The sequence below is a fragment of the Thermobia domestica genome, chromosome 16 (genome assembly GCF_964235325.1).
Source record: "Thermobia domestica chromosome 16, izTheDome1.hap1.1, whole genome shotgun sequence".
NCBI classification, from domain to species: domain Eukaryota; kingdom Metazoa; phylum Arthropoda; class Insecta; order Zygentoma; family Lepismatidae; genus Thermobia; species Thermobia domestica.
The window spans coordinates 68,231,025-68,250,116 of record NC_137469.1 but is presented as its reverse complement, the minus strand read 5'-3'; the positions used below and the strand labels follow the sequence as shown (position 1 = coordinate 68,250,116).

Genomic DNA, 19,092 nt, shown 5'->3' with positions numbered 1-19,092 from the left:
TGTCTCAATTTTCAGAAATAATATTCATTTCCTTCTAATAAGTACACATAGTAGTAAATTAATGTCCATATTAACCACACAGGAGTCCACATAGATCATATTAATTTAATTTTACATAGCCCCATTGGTATGGCTCACAGATTTTCAGACTACAAATTCGGAATAGCGTATGAATATTTACAATAAAAACTAGGATATCCTGTGAAACTTTACGGTGTAGTCTTAAGTAGTTACGAACTTGCTTTTCGCTAAAAATACAAGAATTAAATATTAGGTCAATGCTCACTAAAAGTGAGTGACAGAGTGTAGATTATTCTTATTCGTTGAATATCGATGACTAATAAAAAGGTAATTTTTAAATGTCGTAGTGATGATATCAACTTGTGTTTTGGAGAAAAACGGATCATTTGGAATTTTGTACAATTTTGGGGGAACAAATTATAAAATCCCAAGACTGTCCCAGTTAAACCTATAGGTAAAGCCAAGAAGTAGGAGAGTTATTATTTTTGTTTTAGGTTTTAGCTTATTAATCAGTTTACTCTAATTACACAGCGACACATACGCACACAAAAGTTCTGTGCGCCGGAGCGCAGGGTATGGATTCGAAGTATTTTGTTACACAGAATGCAAATTTCGAAACCCCAGGATGATTTATCGTGTCAATTCCTTTCTATGGGCGAAAAACTTCAGCGATTTTGGATAGGGAGGATACATGTAATACAGGTGTACAAAAAACAAACGTTCTGTGCAACGGACCCCAGGGCATGGATTCAATGTATTTTGTTACACAGAATCCAAATTTCGAAACCCCAGGACGATTTATCGTGTCAATTCCTTTCTATGGGCGAAAAACTTCAACGATTTTGGATAGGGAGGATACATGTAATACAGGTGTACAAAAAACAAACGTTCTGTGCAACGGACCCCAGGGCATGGATTCAATGTATTTTGTTACACAGAATCCAAATTTCGAAACCCCAGGACGATTTATCGTATCAATTCCTTTCTATGGGCGAAAAACTTCAACGATTTTGGAAAGGGAGGATACATGTAATACAGGTGTACAAAAAACAAACGTTCTGTGCAGCGGACCCCAGGGTATGGATTCAATGTACTTTGTTACACAGAATCCAAATTTCGAAACCCCAGGACGATTTATCGTGTCAATTCCTTTTTATGGACGAAACACTTGAGCGATTTAGGATTGGAACGATACACGTATTACAGCTGTGTGTGTTAATTTTGTTTTATGAGCAAAAACGTGTGTCCTTCCTATCCAAAGTCGCTCAAATATATCGCCCATAAAAAGTTGACACGGTCAGTCGTCCTGGGGTTTAAAATTTGGATTTTGTGTAACAAAACACATTGAATTTGTACCCAGGGGTCCGGTGTTCAGAACTTTCATTTTTTTGTGTGGCTGTGTTATTACGAAGATAGGAATCATCAAAATATCTGTTACATCATTTATGCTTACTTCATGCCAGTTTCCAATATTCACTTACTGAAATATTGCCCCTCCCCAAGAAAAAAGTAGTAACAAGTCGAGAAAAATTAGTTGAAATTCCAATGATGCACTTTGCATCATGGCGCAGTTTCCCATGCAGGCAGCTCTGCCTGAACACTCAAAATATATTCAATCCTAATTAATAGGTGGATACATTTTAAAGTGCACTCTTTTTGTACAACAACGAAGATTGATGTGGATTCTATCATTCCTTTGACACTAATTGTAAATGAAAAAGACAATGCATTCATGTACACTTACGTCACGTGAATATACTGCATCCTCTTGCACTACAATTTACGGCAACTCCCTTTTTAACACATTTTGCAACTTTTCTCTCGGAGCAAATACTGAAGTATTTAGTAGCAAGCCCTTCTCGGAATTGGAAGGTCTATAATCGCTGGCACGATAAAGGATTTTTTCCTTCTTTCTTTAGTCTTGGAACTAAATGGCCTAATTTCGGGATACATTTTTCAACAAAGTCCAGCGTGAATTCTTAGTATAGGCTTGTTCTTCGCTAATATAATAATTATTGTTTGGAATTGCACATCGCACACCGTCAATGAATGAATATGGCTTTGATTCCCACTATAAGCACAAAGCTTTCAATGATAGCGTGACTCTTCTTCAAAAGGAAAGACACTTGCTGAATTGCATAACAACGTGAAACGAATATTGTCACAATTGTTGTTATTCATCAGGTGGAACAAATCCATAATGTTTTAGCGTCTTTGCTACTACATCTGTCAACAGTAACAAAAGCATAAAGCAAGTTTTATTATTTTTATGTGTATCTTTTCTACACTTACTTTTGCACGTAAATTCATCCGTTACACATCATCGCTTACAGCGTTTACACTTTACAAATATTCTGCATTATTTGATATTTGTAATCTCGCCAATTTTGGAGTAGCACGCGAACATTTCTGAGTAGCCTATAGGATAATAAAACTATTAGATAAATCAAATAATTCCGTCATTATCGGTTGTAACTAAAATATAAGTTCTCAAAAGTTGTATTTTTGGTTCCAAACAGCATGATTGCTAAATAAAGAAAACATAGGGCGATTACGATTCGCATTTATTTCTATCCCGTATGTTCCCTCATCTTCTTTGATTTTAATATACTGTATGAGTTACTCTTTCAAATTTCTTGTCTGGAAAATTTAGAGATGAAAGCGGCACGTAATCCATCACAAACTTCTTCCGTCTGTCGATCAAAAATATATCCTTTTGATATTACACAAGGTTTGGCCTGCCTTTATAATTCTCTCATTCATTATATTGTTTATAGGTCAATGCAAAATGTAACTACGCTGCCGAGGTGGCTCAATGGTAGAGCGCTCACCTCTGGTGCGTGGGGTCCTTGGATAGATTCCAGCTTGTAGTGGACGCGTGGATTTTCTCAGGGTTCTTCCGCTTCCTCTCATTCCCTCCATTCTACCATTTTCATTCACTATCATCACCATCCCCCTTACCTTCATAATCGTGTCAAACTAAAAATTTCATTTCATTTTATTTCCAAAATATAACCATTATAACTTTCATATGTAGCACATTTCTTTGAAACCCATCAGATATAAATGATGCCGGATATACGTCATGCTTGACTCATCCGTTCAGTGATCAGAGATGTTCACCCTTGTGAGGGTGGCTCTCTCGAGGGCATTCTCACCCTCAAATTCCCTCCCCCACAATGACGCGAGAGCGAGGAGAAATTCCCAACACGAGGGCGAGGGCCAACTGTCACTGCGATGGCGAGGGTGCGAGAGGGCGAGGACAAGTTTCGACAACGATGGCGAGGGTGCGCGAGGGTGAGGAGAAATTCCCAACACGAGGGCGAGGGTGCGCGATGGCGATGTACAACTCCCCTCGCGAGGGTGAGGACAAGTCTTCAACACAAGGGCGAGGGCGATAAACAACTCCCTTCGCGATAGCGAGGGTGAACGAGGGCGAGGAACAAGTGTCACTGCGAGGGCAAGGGTGCGCGAAGGCGAGAGTGTATGAATGCGAGGGTCAACTTCCACTGCGATGGTGAGGGTGCGCGAGGGCGAGAAACAATTTCCTTCGCGAGAACGAGGGCACACGAGGAAGGAGGACAAGCTTCCTTAACAACAACTATTTTGAATTTGGTGTTTGACCATTTTTGGAGAAATATAATATTTAAAATGAGATCTGCCATGTCCCCTACATGAAAAGTTGATGTCATAGCAAGATTATAGATTGGTCATATTCTTCCTTTCATTTAATTGCAGTAGACAATTTCTCTTGTGTACTTCCGCATAGTTATTAAAAATAATAATGCAAATGAATATAATATTTGCATGTTTCTCATGAATGTTTCCGGACAGAAATAGCTTTACGTTTCCGGATGGAAGCGAGTGTGCCTCATTGTTGCCCTACCTGTGGTAGAGACTCTTTAGATAAAAAGTGTCTATACTGTCATGTTTAAAGTCAGATGGAAAGGGACTTGATGGAATTACTTTTGTTCATAGATGGCCATTTTGCACTGGGCTCGCGTTCACTCGGGCTTGAGCTCATTTGTTTCAACTGGGCTCGCGCTCGGGCTCAGTTACCTCAGTTTGGCTCGCGCTAATTTATTTCACTGAGGCTCGGGCTCGCGCCTAATTGTTAAATGAATAGTTTGTATTAAGTTTCTGGAACCAAGCAATATGTACTGAAGTTGATTGAGTACTAGTTTATTTCTTTACGTTTCTAACTTCTGTTGTAAAAATAGATATTAAGTGATATGATACGTCCATGAACATCCGGATGGTATAGCCTCGGTGCAATTTTTTGTGTTTTTTTATCTTCTCCCACCCAAAATCAAGTTTTATATGCTCAAAGACACACACACATACACAAGAGGGCGAGAGCCAATTTTCACTGCGAAGGCGAGGGTGCGCGAGGGTGATGGACAACTCCCATCGCGAGGGCGAGGATGAACAAGGGTGAGGACGCGCGAGGGCGAGAACAAGTTTCCAGCACGAGGGTGAGGGTGAACGAGGGCGAGGGCTCACTGTCACTGCGAGGGCGACGGTGAAGGAAGGCGAGGGCCAACTGCCACTGCGGGGGCGAGGGTGAGCGAGGTCGGAGTAAAATGAACATCTATATCAGTGGTTTCAGTTTAAGAAACCGAGGGCTTAATCATTGTAATGACAAAAGTACTATAGTCTACTACCGTGTAGCAAACAAATCCAATTCACTTCCTAAGATGGTATCCTTCCATTTTCTTAGCGCACCCAAAGGTTTAGTTTTCGATTATTTTTTTTTCAATCGATACCCTGTATGCTTTGCTCTAATTTCCCATTTGAACCATTTATCTCGCTCTAATTAGTTTTTAGTACGTAAATCCATATTCGTTGGTGTTTCGCATTATTTATCTTTCTCAATTCGCTCTTGATATGACTTTAAAAAAAAAGAGTCATATATTTGACAAAAGAGCACAGAAAACCTGCTGGTATAGAAAAGAATTTAAACTTGTGCATACAAGTAAGTTCCAATATGTTAAATTCCGCGTACTTTCAGATTCTATTTCTGATTTCTGGCATTGAACTTGAATTGTGTAACGGGAAGTTATTTAAGTTAAGAAATAACTAACTCGTGTCTCGAAAACCAGAATTAACGGTGATAGAAGCCTATGAGCTGACCACACATTACACAACTAAAGTATATCTGACTAACCATGGTTCTTCTGGGGCTGTAATGCAGGATATTTCGTTGAATCAGTTCAACGTCCCTTTCAGCACCGAGGCTACATGTGACGTGCACCTACAGCTTAACGTGGCAGTTGAACCGCATGAGCTCCCACCGGGAATCGAATCGAAGGCACGTACGCTAAACATATAATCACGAAGGAACCCGCCAGAGCATTTCTGATTACACTAAATTCAGTGGTGGTATTCAGCCAGCTCTCCCGAACTGGTTGTTAAAATTTCTCACTTTCCGATACCGGCTGTTCAAATTCTCTTCACCTCTAGAGCCAGCACTTACGAAAGAAAATTAATTCTCTAGCACTATTTTTGAAAATCAATATGCAATATACAGTGGCGACTCATGACTAAAAACAGCATGTAAATAGTCCCAATGACTAAATTATAAATAAGGAGGGCCCCCGGTAACTCAGTGGTAGAGCGTTCACCTCTGGTGCTTGGGGTCCAGGGTTCGATCCCAATCCCCGCCAAGTGAACTATGTGGTCGACAAAATACCGTGTGCGTGGGTTTCCTCGTGGTTCTCCCGTTTTCTCCCACTTTCTTCATTCCACCATTTCATTCATTACTCATCATCACCGTCTCCTTTAGCCTAACCGTCATAATCGGTGGGACGTAAAACTCAAAGATTTCATTTCATTTCATTTTAAATTATAAATACATAATTATAAATTTTTATGATTTTAGTTACTGTTACGAATTAAAATTTATTACCAATATCAGAGCAGCTGATCAATTAAACACTAGTAGACAAAATAATATGTCTACTAAACATTCTCAGCGGGCGCAGAGTTGTTTAAAAATCAATTTAAATGAAAGAGGTACGATATGAAACTAATGAGAACTGCATATTGAAATACCAGAAAAATAAAAATGCAACAAAATCTGCGTATTGAAATACAATTTAAATTGAAAGCTAATGAGATACCTGATCATGGTGTGATTTCACTGAGGCAATATCCGGTTATCATATTACCCAAAATTAAGGGAGTTACAAAGTTTTAAAATTTTCAAACGGCTTGCATTTTGACAGTATGACGGATCGGATTCGATATTTGTAATATGAATGAACGGAACAAATTTGGTTTTAATCCATTCGGTTTTAGGGAAGTTACTGTATCTACTATATGCAAGAAATGGATTCTATTGTAGAAATAGATGGATATTGTGAGATCTCCGAAATAGGTATATTAAAAATCCCACACAGGCTTATTACAAATCAGAAATTTTAAGGGGGTTGCTGATAAGAGGATGTGATAAAAAGGGGTCGTGATAGGAATTAGATTGAGAACCACTGCTCTAGAAACAATTCCAAACGAAATATATTTTATTTATATTTATATTTAAAGACACTAGCTCTACGTTCACGTTGTAGAACTGAGGAAATATTCGAGTAAAAATTAGGATAGCTGGTCTAAGGATATAGGGCTATAGTGAAAACAAATTATCGTAGATTTTTTTCGTTAAGGCAGGCAGTGGCGCGGCTCAAGCTCCCAACTTTATATAATTTCATGTGTTTGTATACATATCTTTATACAATGGTAAGTACTTATTTTTACATAATATCGACGTGCTAATACTGCGAAAATGATATACAACGACCCAGCGGCGCAAATCTCTCTTCAACATTAGGGGGGATGATAAGACCGTTCCCATAACCTTTTTTTCTTTCTCTTTTAAGTGGTGGTGTTCAAAATATTTAACAAGTTGAAAACCAGCGCTGTGGAGGATCACGAAAGCAGAGCTATCTTCAACAGTGGGAGGCGGGCAGATTTGAGGCTTATTCTGGGGATCTCAATTTCATCCCACTTTCTTTTGTGGCAATCAGACACAAATCATCTCATTTCTTCCCAAAATCACATTTCAAGTCGGATTATGGGGGACAGTCCCCCCAGTTCCAAGATTGGAGGGGACATGTCAACCTCAACCCTCCGGAATTTGCGCCAGTGCAACGACCGCGACACACAAAAGATGCACCTGTAGTAGTCCTACATTAACTTCTTCCGTATAAGCAACCAACCCCATTTTAGTTGCCAATCTAATCAAGATTCATCTTCTGGTTCAAGCACGTGAGAGAAAAGTGTTGCAGTAAGTGCATGAATATATGTCTTTTTCTTGTATAGTATGTACACGCCTCACAGCATGAATATATGGGACAAAGGGACGAGTACAAATAACTTACTAATGAGTACAATTTGATGACACTACAATCAACTAGAACAGAATGAAGGAAAGACACAAGCGACAAGGTCATCAAGACGCCATCTATGAACTTGAAATGCAACTTACACGACTTCGCCAATTCACAGATTATTTACCACTCGCACTGTTAGCAGAACATCACTTCATAACCACACCCGTCAAAACTAGCATTACCACCTGTTGTGTTTTCCATATGTCTTCCTTTGCAATAATAAAAGAATACAATTCATCATATTCAGTAACAGCAGATGTGTTTAATGAGTTTAACTATTTCTAGCAGAAGTTTATTGTTATTTTTTAAAATGAAAATAATTAACAAAAGAAACAAAAATTGTTTTTCTCGAATTGGCAATATATTTCATTTTTCAAACCATGTTTTTGTTATCTTCGCGCAAGTTTACAATTCATTTTTGATATAAAATTCAATAAACAAATGTAATCTGAACCTGTCACGATTCCAAAGTGCGTAATTGATAGTTGTCGATTATTATTTCAAAATATAACATATAACATGGGCAGTAGCGTATTGAGCATTTTGTTTCGGGAGCGGTCTATGCGCAACACATAAAGTACTTATATTTTTCCTTTTGATTGCCGACAAATTTTAATGAAGTTGTGCATTTAACAAATTTAATTTGGGGGGGGCTTGTGCCCGATAGCTCCTCCCCTAAATACGTCACTGAATATGAGATAATACATAATAGATGCTACTAAGTAAATAAGATTTAGAATGCAGAATTGAGCTGAGCGAGGGTATCAATAACGCGGGTTTGGAATACACAAATTACAATAAGCTATTAGCTAAGACTATGAGAGAAATAATCGATTTCCATATTTTGTTCTAGGTTAATTGTTCATTAATAGATCTAATAGGCCGGGACTTTATGCTCTACTGTGGGCGCATAAATTAGTTTCAATGAGCTTTTCCGAAACGATTCTCTGAGTCCCCTTTCTCCGAATTTTTTTTTTTTTTTTTTTTTTAATATTTTCGAATTCTGTATTAAATATTGAGTACGGAAATATTATTCATTTGATCGAGAACCTAATATTAACCCAAAACGGTACACAACGGTTCGAAATTGGTTTTGAACTTTATCATCGGCACCAAGGCATCTAACAAAAAGTATTTTATGCTTGCGCACAAAGTTCAGTCGCAAAGTGGGTGACTTTTGTAAACGAATTGCTGGAAAATAGTGTTGCCTTGTGACCAAATGTTGAATTAAACGATACGTGTGACAATAACTATTACCGTTTTGAGTAAAGACAAACCTGGCCAGCTAGCTTTTTCTCTTAAATTTGATATTGTCGTAACCATATGTAGGAAATTTTAATAATTTGGTTTGAGAAAAACACCTCAATCTGTTTAAGAACATTCATATTTGTTTCATAGGCCAAGATATGGTCGATGTTAAATTTTTAAGTGAGACCTTCCTTTGGTGACCTCTAGTAAGGTGTAAACTTTGATAATAGATGGTTTAAGCTCGACGTAGACTTCCAGTAGTACTTCCGATATTATGTTTTCCGTTGGGTTCCAAAGACCGTCCATAGCCTAACACATAATTAAAGAAGAGTAGTTGTAGAAAATAACACACCAAAAATGGCAAGCAAAGTGGCAAAATAAATTTTAACAATAACAATTTATATTGCTAAAATTAATATATTCATTGTATGTATATTACGTCATCAATTTACCAAAAGCTTACATTAAATGGTTGATTAAGACTTGTAAATAGCAGTAATTACTATGCGTAATTTTGGAATTATCAGTGACCAGAACACATGAAAACGAAATGAAATTAGAAAGAAATTAGAAATCATAGGATCATTAGTATCACAAAAGTTAAATATGCTGATGAATACTCGTGACCAAAAAAGGTCATATTAGGTAAACTCTACTTTGGCACTTGACAAAACGATCATGCCCAGTGCTTTATTTAAGGGTGCTTCCGGGCTACCCCCCGAAATTTTATTTTCTATATTAAAGTAAATGAAATATCTTGCAGAATTTTCACATTTCCAGGAGTAAAATTAGCAAAGGTCCCCTTGAAACTAAATTGTAAATACGCCACTGGTCATGCCATTTAACACATAGAAACAGACACATCGTTTGGAACTGAGAATATGGCTTCAGGAACCTTGCACTTAGGTTGACAGCGGAAGTGAGGGAACTACTTGACTCATACATTACCTTAAAAGCTTAAAAGTTTATATCAATAATAATAATAATAATAATAATAATAATAATAATAATAATAATAATAATAATAATAATAATAATCATCATCATCATCATCATCATCTATAATAAAGTGGTTCATCTATCCCAGGAAGGAGAAGTAAGAAGAGTAGTTTACTTGTAGTTTTCAAACACAGACCGGGAAACTTCATGATTTTCATTAACACATTCTTTTATGATGAAATGCACTAGTTAAAAAACTAAACCGTAGAAATCTACATGAAGAACGTATATATATTAGTGGTGTACCAACAATGCTTTCAATGAAATATGATTTTAATAAAAAGTTTTGACTTACCTGAAATCAAAAATCTCGTCCACTGAAGAAGTATGTGGACTTGTGCTTCAGGAAAACACACAGGGCCTTATGCAGATTCGTTCTAATGCGTGATTAGTACCATACTAAGGAGTTCGACTCCCGTGAATCATCCCAACTTGGAACTATCTACGTCAGTGGTTTATTTAAGGGGGGAGGTTTCTGGGCTTAAGCCCTCCCGAAATCTTACTTACTATAGTAAAGTAATGAAATATTTTGCAGAATTTTAACAGTTCCTTACAACCCCCCCCCGGAAACAAAATCGTAAATACGCCACTACGATTTACGTGATCGTATTTTATGAATATAGTAGAAGCATTACATTCTACTTTCTCTACGTGATACCATATTATGAATGTACTAGACGCTTTACTTCTAATTTATCTAAATGTAAGCATGTTATAATGTACTAGAAGCTTTACGTCTAATTTATCTACGTGATAGTGTCTTATGAATACAGTAGGCGCTTTTCATTCTAATTTATCTACGTGATAGTATCTTATAAATGTATTAGACGCTTTACTTCTAATTTCTCTAGGTGATAGTATTATATGAATATACTAGACGCTTTACACTCTAATTTATCTACGTGATGGTATTTTATGACTATACTAGATACTTTATATTCTAATTTATCTACGTGATAGTATTTTATGAGTCTATTAGACGCTTTACTTTCCAAATTTTTTATGTTGATTATAGTCTTCGTATTATTTACTAAAATTCAAGGAGTGGTCGGAGACGTGACAAAAAGACTTAGCTAATAATTAGGTCTTTACAAGTTAAATGAAACAGGCAAAATGTAATATAGTCATAACAATTTCAATGTGCTCCGTAGTTTGATTCCAGAAGGGACAAAAGTTTTCAGTGTTTTAGGAGACAAATAAATGCAACATAAGATTGTTTTGCTTCAGATTATCGACTATATTTCTACAGACTATAGTAGCAGGAATGCTTGAGTCATAAAAATAAAATGAAACTAATCTTTATTTTAACGCTCTGTACTTAAGTCCTTTAGGACGCTAAAAGAAACGGATGAAGTATCAAAAGAATAATTATAAAGAATTAGTAGAATTAGAAGGATATTCGGACCCAAGACGAACGGAAATGGGGAATGGAGAACACTTCATAACGAGAAACTGCATAATTCATACCGTTTACCAAACATTGTTAGAGTCATCAGGTCTAGAAGGCTCAGGTGGGCAGGTCACGTAGCTAGAGTGAAAGAAAGCAGGAACGCTTTCAAAATTTTAACTGGAAATCCAATCGGATATCCATTAGGAATATATAAGTGCAGATTGAAGGACAATATTAAGATAGATCTCGCAGAAATAGGAATTCAAAGTAGAAACTGGATCCATTTGGCTAAGGATAGAAGCTAATTGAGAGATTTTGTGAAGGCGGCATTGTACTTCCGGGTTCCATAGACCATAGAGTTAGTTATTTAGAATTAGAAGGCGATAGAAAACGATAACCCGAGAAAATTCACGAACATAATGTAAGGCAGACAGTATCTAAAAGTGCTATTAAATAGACTAATATACCTGTTTTCAAGTCTTTTTTTTTTTTATAAACCAAAAGTTTTGGTAAGAGTTCATGACGTCATAAGCGTTGGACACCAAAATTATTACACTATACGAAATGCCTTTAAAACAATTATTAGTTTGTGTAATACTATTTTGCAGACAATATCTGGCTCACTTTTTAAAACTTTGATATCCTTTCTTATGTCCTTAAGTTATTTACTAAAATTAGAAAAAAACTGGGGAAAAGTTCAACGAAGATTCTGAAAAATAAATGTCCTCCTGTTACGAGAATAATGGCAGCATTTAACAAAATTTAAAAGTTTTTTTTTTTTTTTTTTTTTTTTTTTTTTTTTTTACAAGTCAAAATGTTGCGAAGCAGAGAACTAATAACAAAATTCTATAGCGTCTTATGTAAGTATTAGTTGTTGTTATATTTGATTTCTCATTATTTTAAGATATGTCTTATTGTTTTCTTTCTTTTTTTTTTTATCAGTTCTACAGTTGTATTATTACAAGACGTACTGTCCCTGAGAGAGGTCTCGTGGAAAGAAAGAATAAACAAAACGATTGCAGGAAGTGCAGGGAGTATACTACAGTACAATGTATGATTTGTTACTCAGGTTAAAACAGATGTTTCTGCCAAACACGTTCCTGTATATCTATTTAGGCCTAATTTTATTTGCCTTGCCTTGCTTTATGGTTTTTAAAGTGTTTTGAAGGATCACTGCAAATGCGACTGTTTGATATTCATCGTAACACTTAGACATCGTTGCCAGATAATTCATGGGATTAAGGACAACATAATAATGTGTTGTATGAAGCGTCGTACCGTTTGCCAAGGTACCCAATCAAATACATAGGGGTGTGGTTTGTACCAAACTCTACCGTGAACTGCCATAGTGTGTCTTAAGGTGATGATTAAAGATTCATGTGGAGCGCAGGCGCTTTGTCACATATTCATTCGTCATATGTATAAAGTACTTACTAACAGGTTGTCATAAGTAATTTTGGTTAAAACCTTATGGAAGTAAGTTTGCGGAAGTGATATTATTTATTTACTGTTTAATGATTTAATTCTGATTGGATATCGTTTTCTAATCTTCATAGCCTGCTGGGGTTAAACACTGGCTCTCCAGTGATTGGTTTTCAAGACACGGAACTCGGGAGCCCCTCGAGTAAGTACCTACAAGCAATTTCATGCACATTATTATTAAGAACACTATCATTTAATGCGTATTTAATGCGTAAGTCAATTATAACGGAGTATATGCAATTTAAAAATACAGGTCAACTTGCATTCAGTTATAAATATATGTTTGTTTGTAAGACTTCTTGCACAAATGCAGCATAAGTATTCAAGTGAGATAATTTTCAAACTTTATTTATTTATTTATTATTTTATAAATTATTGGAATATGAATACAAGCAAGCAGAAGATAATTAGCTAACTACTTCTAGCTTATTTACTTCCTTAACTCCTTTCTGCTTGATTGTTTTTTCTTTTAGCGAAAAAAAATATAATCAGTATTGGAAATCCTCATATGGGAACTTAAAAGATGAATTAAAACTTAAATTTTAGATTTTTCACTTAATGCCGACGAGAAATAAGTAAGTGTCATATATGACACACTTACAACTCACAAAGAACATGATAGATGATACCAAAATCTCTTATTCATACACGTCAATATCTCACACAGCAGACAAAACAGTCATTTAGTGCCTTTGATAAATCACACAAAAGCTAAAGTAAAAAAATGGCATGTGCCATATATTGCACGACATGTGGTAAGGGATTAACAGATAACTCCATTATTGTTAATTCCATATTCAAAGCATTTTAGTCCTCATGTACCAAATCTAAACTGGAATCTGTATTAGATTAAATACACTCGCAAAATTGAAGCTACACATTCGAAATTTGTAAGGCGTCTGACTTTTAAATAGACCCGAACCTATCCAAAATAGGACTCAACTTCCCAACTAAATCCAAGTTGGAATTTATCGTGCTTAAAAGATTTATTCAAAATTGTTTATTCTAACACAAAATGTTAAAGAATAAAATTGACTGATAATTTGCTAAGGAAAAAACTATTTGAAAGTGTCTTATTCGAAAACAGGGGCAACATCTCTTAAATTACAGCTGAAATACATCCCATAGTTAAGTTTTCCGTATGATAGATGTGTACTTCTCAATAAATGTGTACATAAAGAGAGAAGACTGCGTAGTGAAATATTCAAATATGATGTAATTTCTTATCTTGTGTGTACTTAAAATTATATTGTACCTATTGATATCACACAGAACACTGTAATGATGCAATAAATGTATTTTTAAAATGCCAAAACATGTTAACCCCCTACCGCATGCCGTGCCATATATGACACATACCCTTTTTTCACCTTAGTTTTTTTGTGATTTATCAAAGGCATCAAATGCGGGAGAGCATTAACATTTTGAACGTTTATACCATCTTAAGCTGTAGATTCACGTCTCACACATCCTTGGTGGTGGAAAGGTACCCTAAACTAAACAATGATTCTTTAAACATATGGTATAATCGTTATGAAGTCAGTGATAATGATGTTTGGTTCTAAGTAATCGAAAAGCTAGAAATGATAGAGATGATCATACTTATTTTATGCTTAGGTATCTGCATTTTATTTCAATAGTAAACAAAAGAAAGTAGAAAGTTACCTAACATGGACCTTAGAAAGCAAATTAAACAATTTATCCTTCTAAAGGAAGATAAAGTGTGGAATTCAGTTCATGCAAAAATATGAAAAAGCTTTTTAAGTATAGTGAAGTAGATTTTAGCCTCGAAGAAAGAAACGTTACATGACTATGTTTAACAAATATTTCCAGTCATGTTTTAAAAAATCTGTTTGTCAGTTTTCCTTTGGAAATTCGTAGTTTTATGATGTAATAATGGAATTAAGTTAAATAAATGTGATATTTTTCAAACCAAGATCTTAAAAGATTTTTACGGGCGGTTGTGAGATTATAATCTTTGAAAAAGAGGTAGGTTGCCAGGATTCTTTGAATAAGACTGTATCTACCCTATATATAATGTGATATTTTTAGCGTTAATTCACTAGTGATGAATATGATTATGCATTAAAACAAACAGGGTATTGAAACTATCAGCAGTCTTACAGCTAATTTGTTGTGTAGTCAGACTAACGTCAGACCAACATCTGTCACGCTACAAGTAAGGAAGATGACAATTTAACTACTAGGAAGCTGAACACGATCAAGTGTAAATAACAAAAGCAATAATATTTTCCTTTTTTTATATAACGTTTACTAACATTTTCTAAAATTAGATGCAAGGGAACGAAAACAAATAGTTTTTGGAAACAAGTTTTGACTTTAGTGGTGTAGGCTAATATGTTAGTCTGCAAAAATTTTAGAAAATATACATTTAGTAAGGCACATTTAAACACATTAAAATATATCATTGGAAATACCAATTGTGTTGAGTTGACTGATTTTGAGTTTAACATCCCTTTCAGAATCGAGGCTATATGAGACGAGACCTACTGATTAACGTGGAATCCAAACCAGATGAGCTCCCGCCGGGAATCGAATCCGGGTCTTCCACGCCAAAGGCGCGTACGCTAACCGCTTAGCCACAAATGAACTCTGAAATACCAATTGAAATACCAGTGAATACTGCTCATTCTAGTTTTGAACTAGGTATACTTTCAATAAAATTAAATCTGGCTAAAGCAAACACTTAATATTAATAATGTATTACAAGTATTAATATTATGTATTTCAATTAATATTATGTGTTGCAATTATTAATATTTTGTGTTACAGTTATTAATATTATGTGTTGCAAGATATTCCAGGAAGTAAGGGCGAATTCAACCAAGATTTGTTTCTTCAAAATGCACTCTGAACAATCAACAATTGTCCATTTATTTTGATACTATACTTTGTAAGGAAGGAGAAACGACTTCTACAAGCTATATACATAGACACGAGCACATGCCAAAAGAACAGTTTGGTATGACACCTAAAATGTAATTTTCGAACTTTTCAGTAACTTCTGTTGAGTTTGCTCTCTTGCTAACCGGAACGCATTATACCTTCCTAAGATACATACAAAAATCTTTGTCATATTTTGTTAATATGTGAGCCTATTATTTATACAACAGAAATAACTAATTTGATTAAATTGATTAATGCATTTGCATATTTAATTTATGCAAATTTCATCGCTTTGTAAGTAGATTTTATCCAGATAATTGTGTCAGTCAATTGTTGTGTGAAGAAGACAAAATTAGTTAATTTTACAAAGAATATCATATATTTGAGATTGATAATAATTCGTTGATACCGATGCTGGAAGTCTTCATTCCTTAATGATCTGTATGCTTCAGTCCGATCTTGAGTGTTAATTTCGTATTTTGTCAACATCTGTTAAATTTAATGTAATAAATATGTCTACGTACCATTAATGGAAATTACCAACTGTAAAAATTTGTTAACATTTTTGTGAACACATTTGAAATGAAATGAAATCTTTCAGTTTTACGTCCCACGTTAATGCCGGCCAGGCTGACGGTGATGATGAGAAACGAATTGAATGGTGGAATGAGTAAAATAGGAGAATTCCGAGAAAAGCCACGCACACGATATTTGTCCACCATCAAGTTCACTTGGCGCTGATTGGGATCGAACCAGGGACCCCATGTACCAGAGGTGAAAGCTCTTCCACTGAGCCACCGCAATCCAGTGAACACATTTAACTTAAATAGCCTTTAGAAGTTTGATAAGTGGAAATTAGTATAGATAATGAATGCTAATACAGTTTCGCATATATAATTTCTGCAAGACCATAATTGAAGAGGAAAATGCTGTGTAAACAACATATAAATTTTAAAAAATGTGTTTGATAAATAAGGATGGTAAACATACCTATTTTGTACATAACACTAGGAAATTTCAAACAGTGTAACAACAAAATGAATGAAATAGAAGTTATACAAGAAAATTTTGTAGTTTAACAGTTGTTGCATCATATTCTAACATGAATTTATGGATTTTTGGAGCGAAATGAAGTGAAAGTTTGAAAACAAGCTTGATTTCTTATCTTAGCATTATGTAAATAAACACTACTTTACTTTCAATATTATATTTCATTTTGGGAAAGATGAAATATTTGCAAATGTTTAATTTATGCATAGGATTGTTTGGACTCGCATTTGCTCATTTGAGCATCAAATCTACGTGTATATAATATAGTAAGGCGTTCTTCTATAATTTTATATGGGAACCGAAGCACATGCACTTCGTTGGGGATTTAATCCGAGATAGGCACAAAGATTGTGATGGTGAGCATAGGGAAAAACTCATTATACTTTTTCCCCCTGGGTATTGAATGCAATACCTTCTGATGTTAAGTTTGTTCCGTAATTGCTTTTATACTCGAATTTATGAAGATCTTGTGAAATGAAAGAAAATGGAATAAAATATTTCCTGCGATTATGTCCTGTAGGGTAAAGAAGACGAATGTTTAATGAAAGTGGCTGATTATGAACTAATTGGTGGAATGAAAATGTGGAGTAAACCTCGAGAAAATCCACAGACGAGATGTTCACTGCAAACTCACATGACCCGAGATTGAACCAGAGGCTCCTTGCACCATAGATGAGGACTTTATCATTGTGCCACCGTGCCGTTCCTTCCCCTCTCATAAATAGCCGACTGGCTAGCATATGCTTTCTTTGAGCGTGGTTTCAAGTTTGACATCTACGAGCAAGGTAACACGTTTCACGTAGTTGTCGATTCTGACAACAGACGTTAACTCCAAACAGAGAAAGAAGTAACGAAATTGAATGTCTGGATCACAAAAGTTGCTGATTAAGAGTCTTCACTAGAGCTAAATTAAACTACTTCTAATTTTAGTTTTTCTGTAATATCTTCAAAACAAGTAAAAATATTGGAAAGCAGAAACGTAGTGAACTAGACAATACAATTTTGCATGTGATACCTTTACCACAATTCACCAATCTGCTTTTGGTACGCCGCTATTTCTAAATCCCACAAAAAAAATGCTAAATCTATGTACAGTTCCAAATCGAAAGCAGATAGATGAGTTGTGATAACGGTATCACATGCAAAAAAGTATTGTCTAGTTCACTACGTTTCTGCTTTTCGAATGTTTTTATTTGTTTTGAAGATATTATAGAAAAACTCTAAAATTAGCAGTAGTTTAATTTCGCTGTAGTGAAGACCCTTAATAGTATGCTCTTTTACTATAGATCCAAAGTAATATGGTTAAAATTCAAAGTGAACGATAGTTGTAATTTGGCCAGTTATATGCATAGCAAAAACAGAAGAAAATCATTATGAACAGGGTTTCTGCTCCACTGACCTCTACTTGACTCTACTACCCTGTTTTGATAGAAATAGCTCATTGCACCCTTTGTTTATTGTTTTGTCTTGTCTATATGCTGTACTGAAGGCTGACTTTGTTATCGGTTGCATGCATTTACAGTTAATTGGCGGCCGTGAAAGGAAAGTAATGCTTCTTTCCATATATCCATCAAGGAAGAATTGTCAAATCAATTTAGACTGAGAAATTCCTAACTGTTAGTGGTGTTAGGTCAAACTCATCATATGAAAAATTTGTCAGGTGTCATATTTGATGTGATTCAACGTTAGATCATTGTATTGGATAAATAATAGTAAGGTTACTTTTGTAATCTAAATTCGTTATTGTTACTACAGAAAATTGCTAGCAAATGCCCCACATTTCACCATATTCGTCCTTACCCGCCAACATTGCATACATGCTAATAAAATAATTGGTTCGTGTACTCTGGTTACTAAATATTGTGCTGTTATCAGTCTGTTTAAACGTTTCATCTTACGAGCCGGAAAAAAAAGATTTATTGTGTCCTGAGTCAGTCACTTTGAATCCGATTCCAGATTCTTATCTTATAAATTAGAAAGTTACATTTGAACTTTTTCAACCCCAAAATTACCCCTACATCAAAAGGAAAGCCTTTTAATTATTTTGATTTTTTTTTAACAAGGAGTTAGTAATAAGAAATCATCTTTGTGAACCAGAGAACGTATCTTTACGATTGATGATTTAAAAATTGTTTCTCTTTTTTTTTCTTTCTTCCGACCCCTTAATATAACTTTCTCGTGGCCATATAGTTAACGTACGCGCCTTTAGTGTGGAAGACCCTGGTTGGATTCTGGGTGGAGGTCATGTGGTTCGGATCCCACGTTAGGTTATAAATCTACGTCTCATTTAGTCTTGGTGTTGAAAGAGACGCTAAACTCCAAATCAAATAACCATCTAACCCCATAGTGATTGAACTTTTATTTAGGAAATCTTCCGGACCTGTTAAATTTAATTTCACTCGGTCAACAATTCCGAAGATAGTGATTTTGATCTGTCAATGATAACTAGAATTTATATAATTCTAACAGTGTACTATATGACATAATGCATTGCAGAAACCACCATATGCTCACTACATGTACTTAGTAAACACTGTATATCAGGATGGAAATATGGTGGTTCACTGATAAGCGCTCAGCTCTGTACGGTTCCTGGTTCGATCCCAG

At 35.3% G+C, this 19,092-nt stretch overlaps 1 protein-coding gene across 2 annotated transcripts in view; it reads left to right on the top strand.

Moving 5' to 3' along the window:
• Positions 1 to 19,092, top strand: part of LOC145673133 (uncharacterized) — a 175,633-nt gene that overhangs the window by 58,635 nt on the left and 97,906 nt on the right. The window contains exon 2 of one of the 2 annotated variants that reach the window (XM_081742539.1): positions 12,603 to 12,670. The exons of the other annotated variant lie outside the window; for it this stretch is intronic. The gene's annotated coding sequence lies outside the window, so the exon portion shown is untranslated. The remainder of the gene's footprint in view (positions 1 to 12,602; positions 12,671 to 19,092) is intronic. 2 annotated transcript variants of the gene reach the window in all.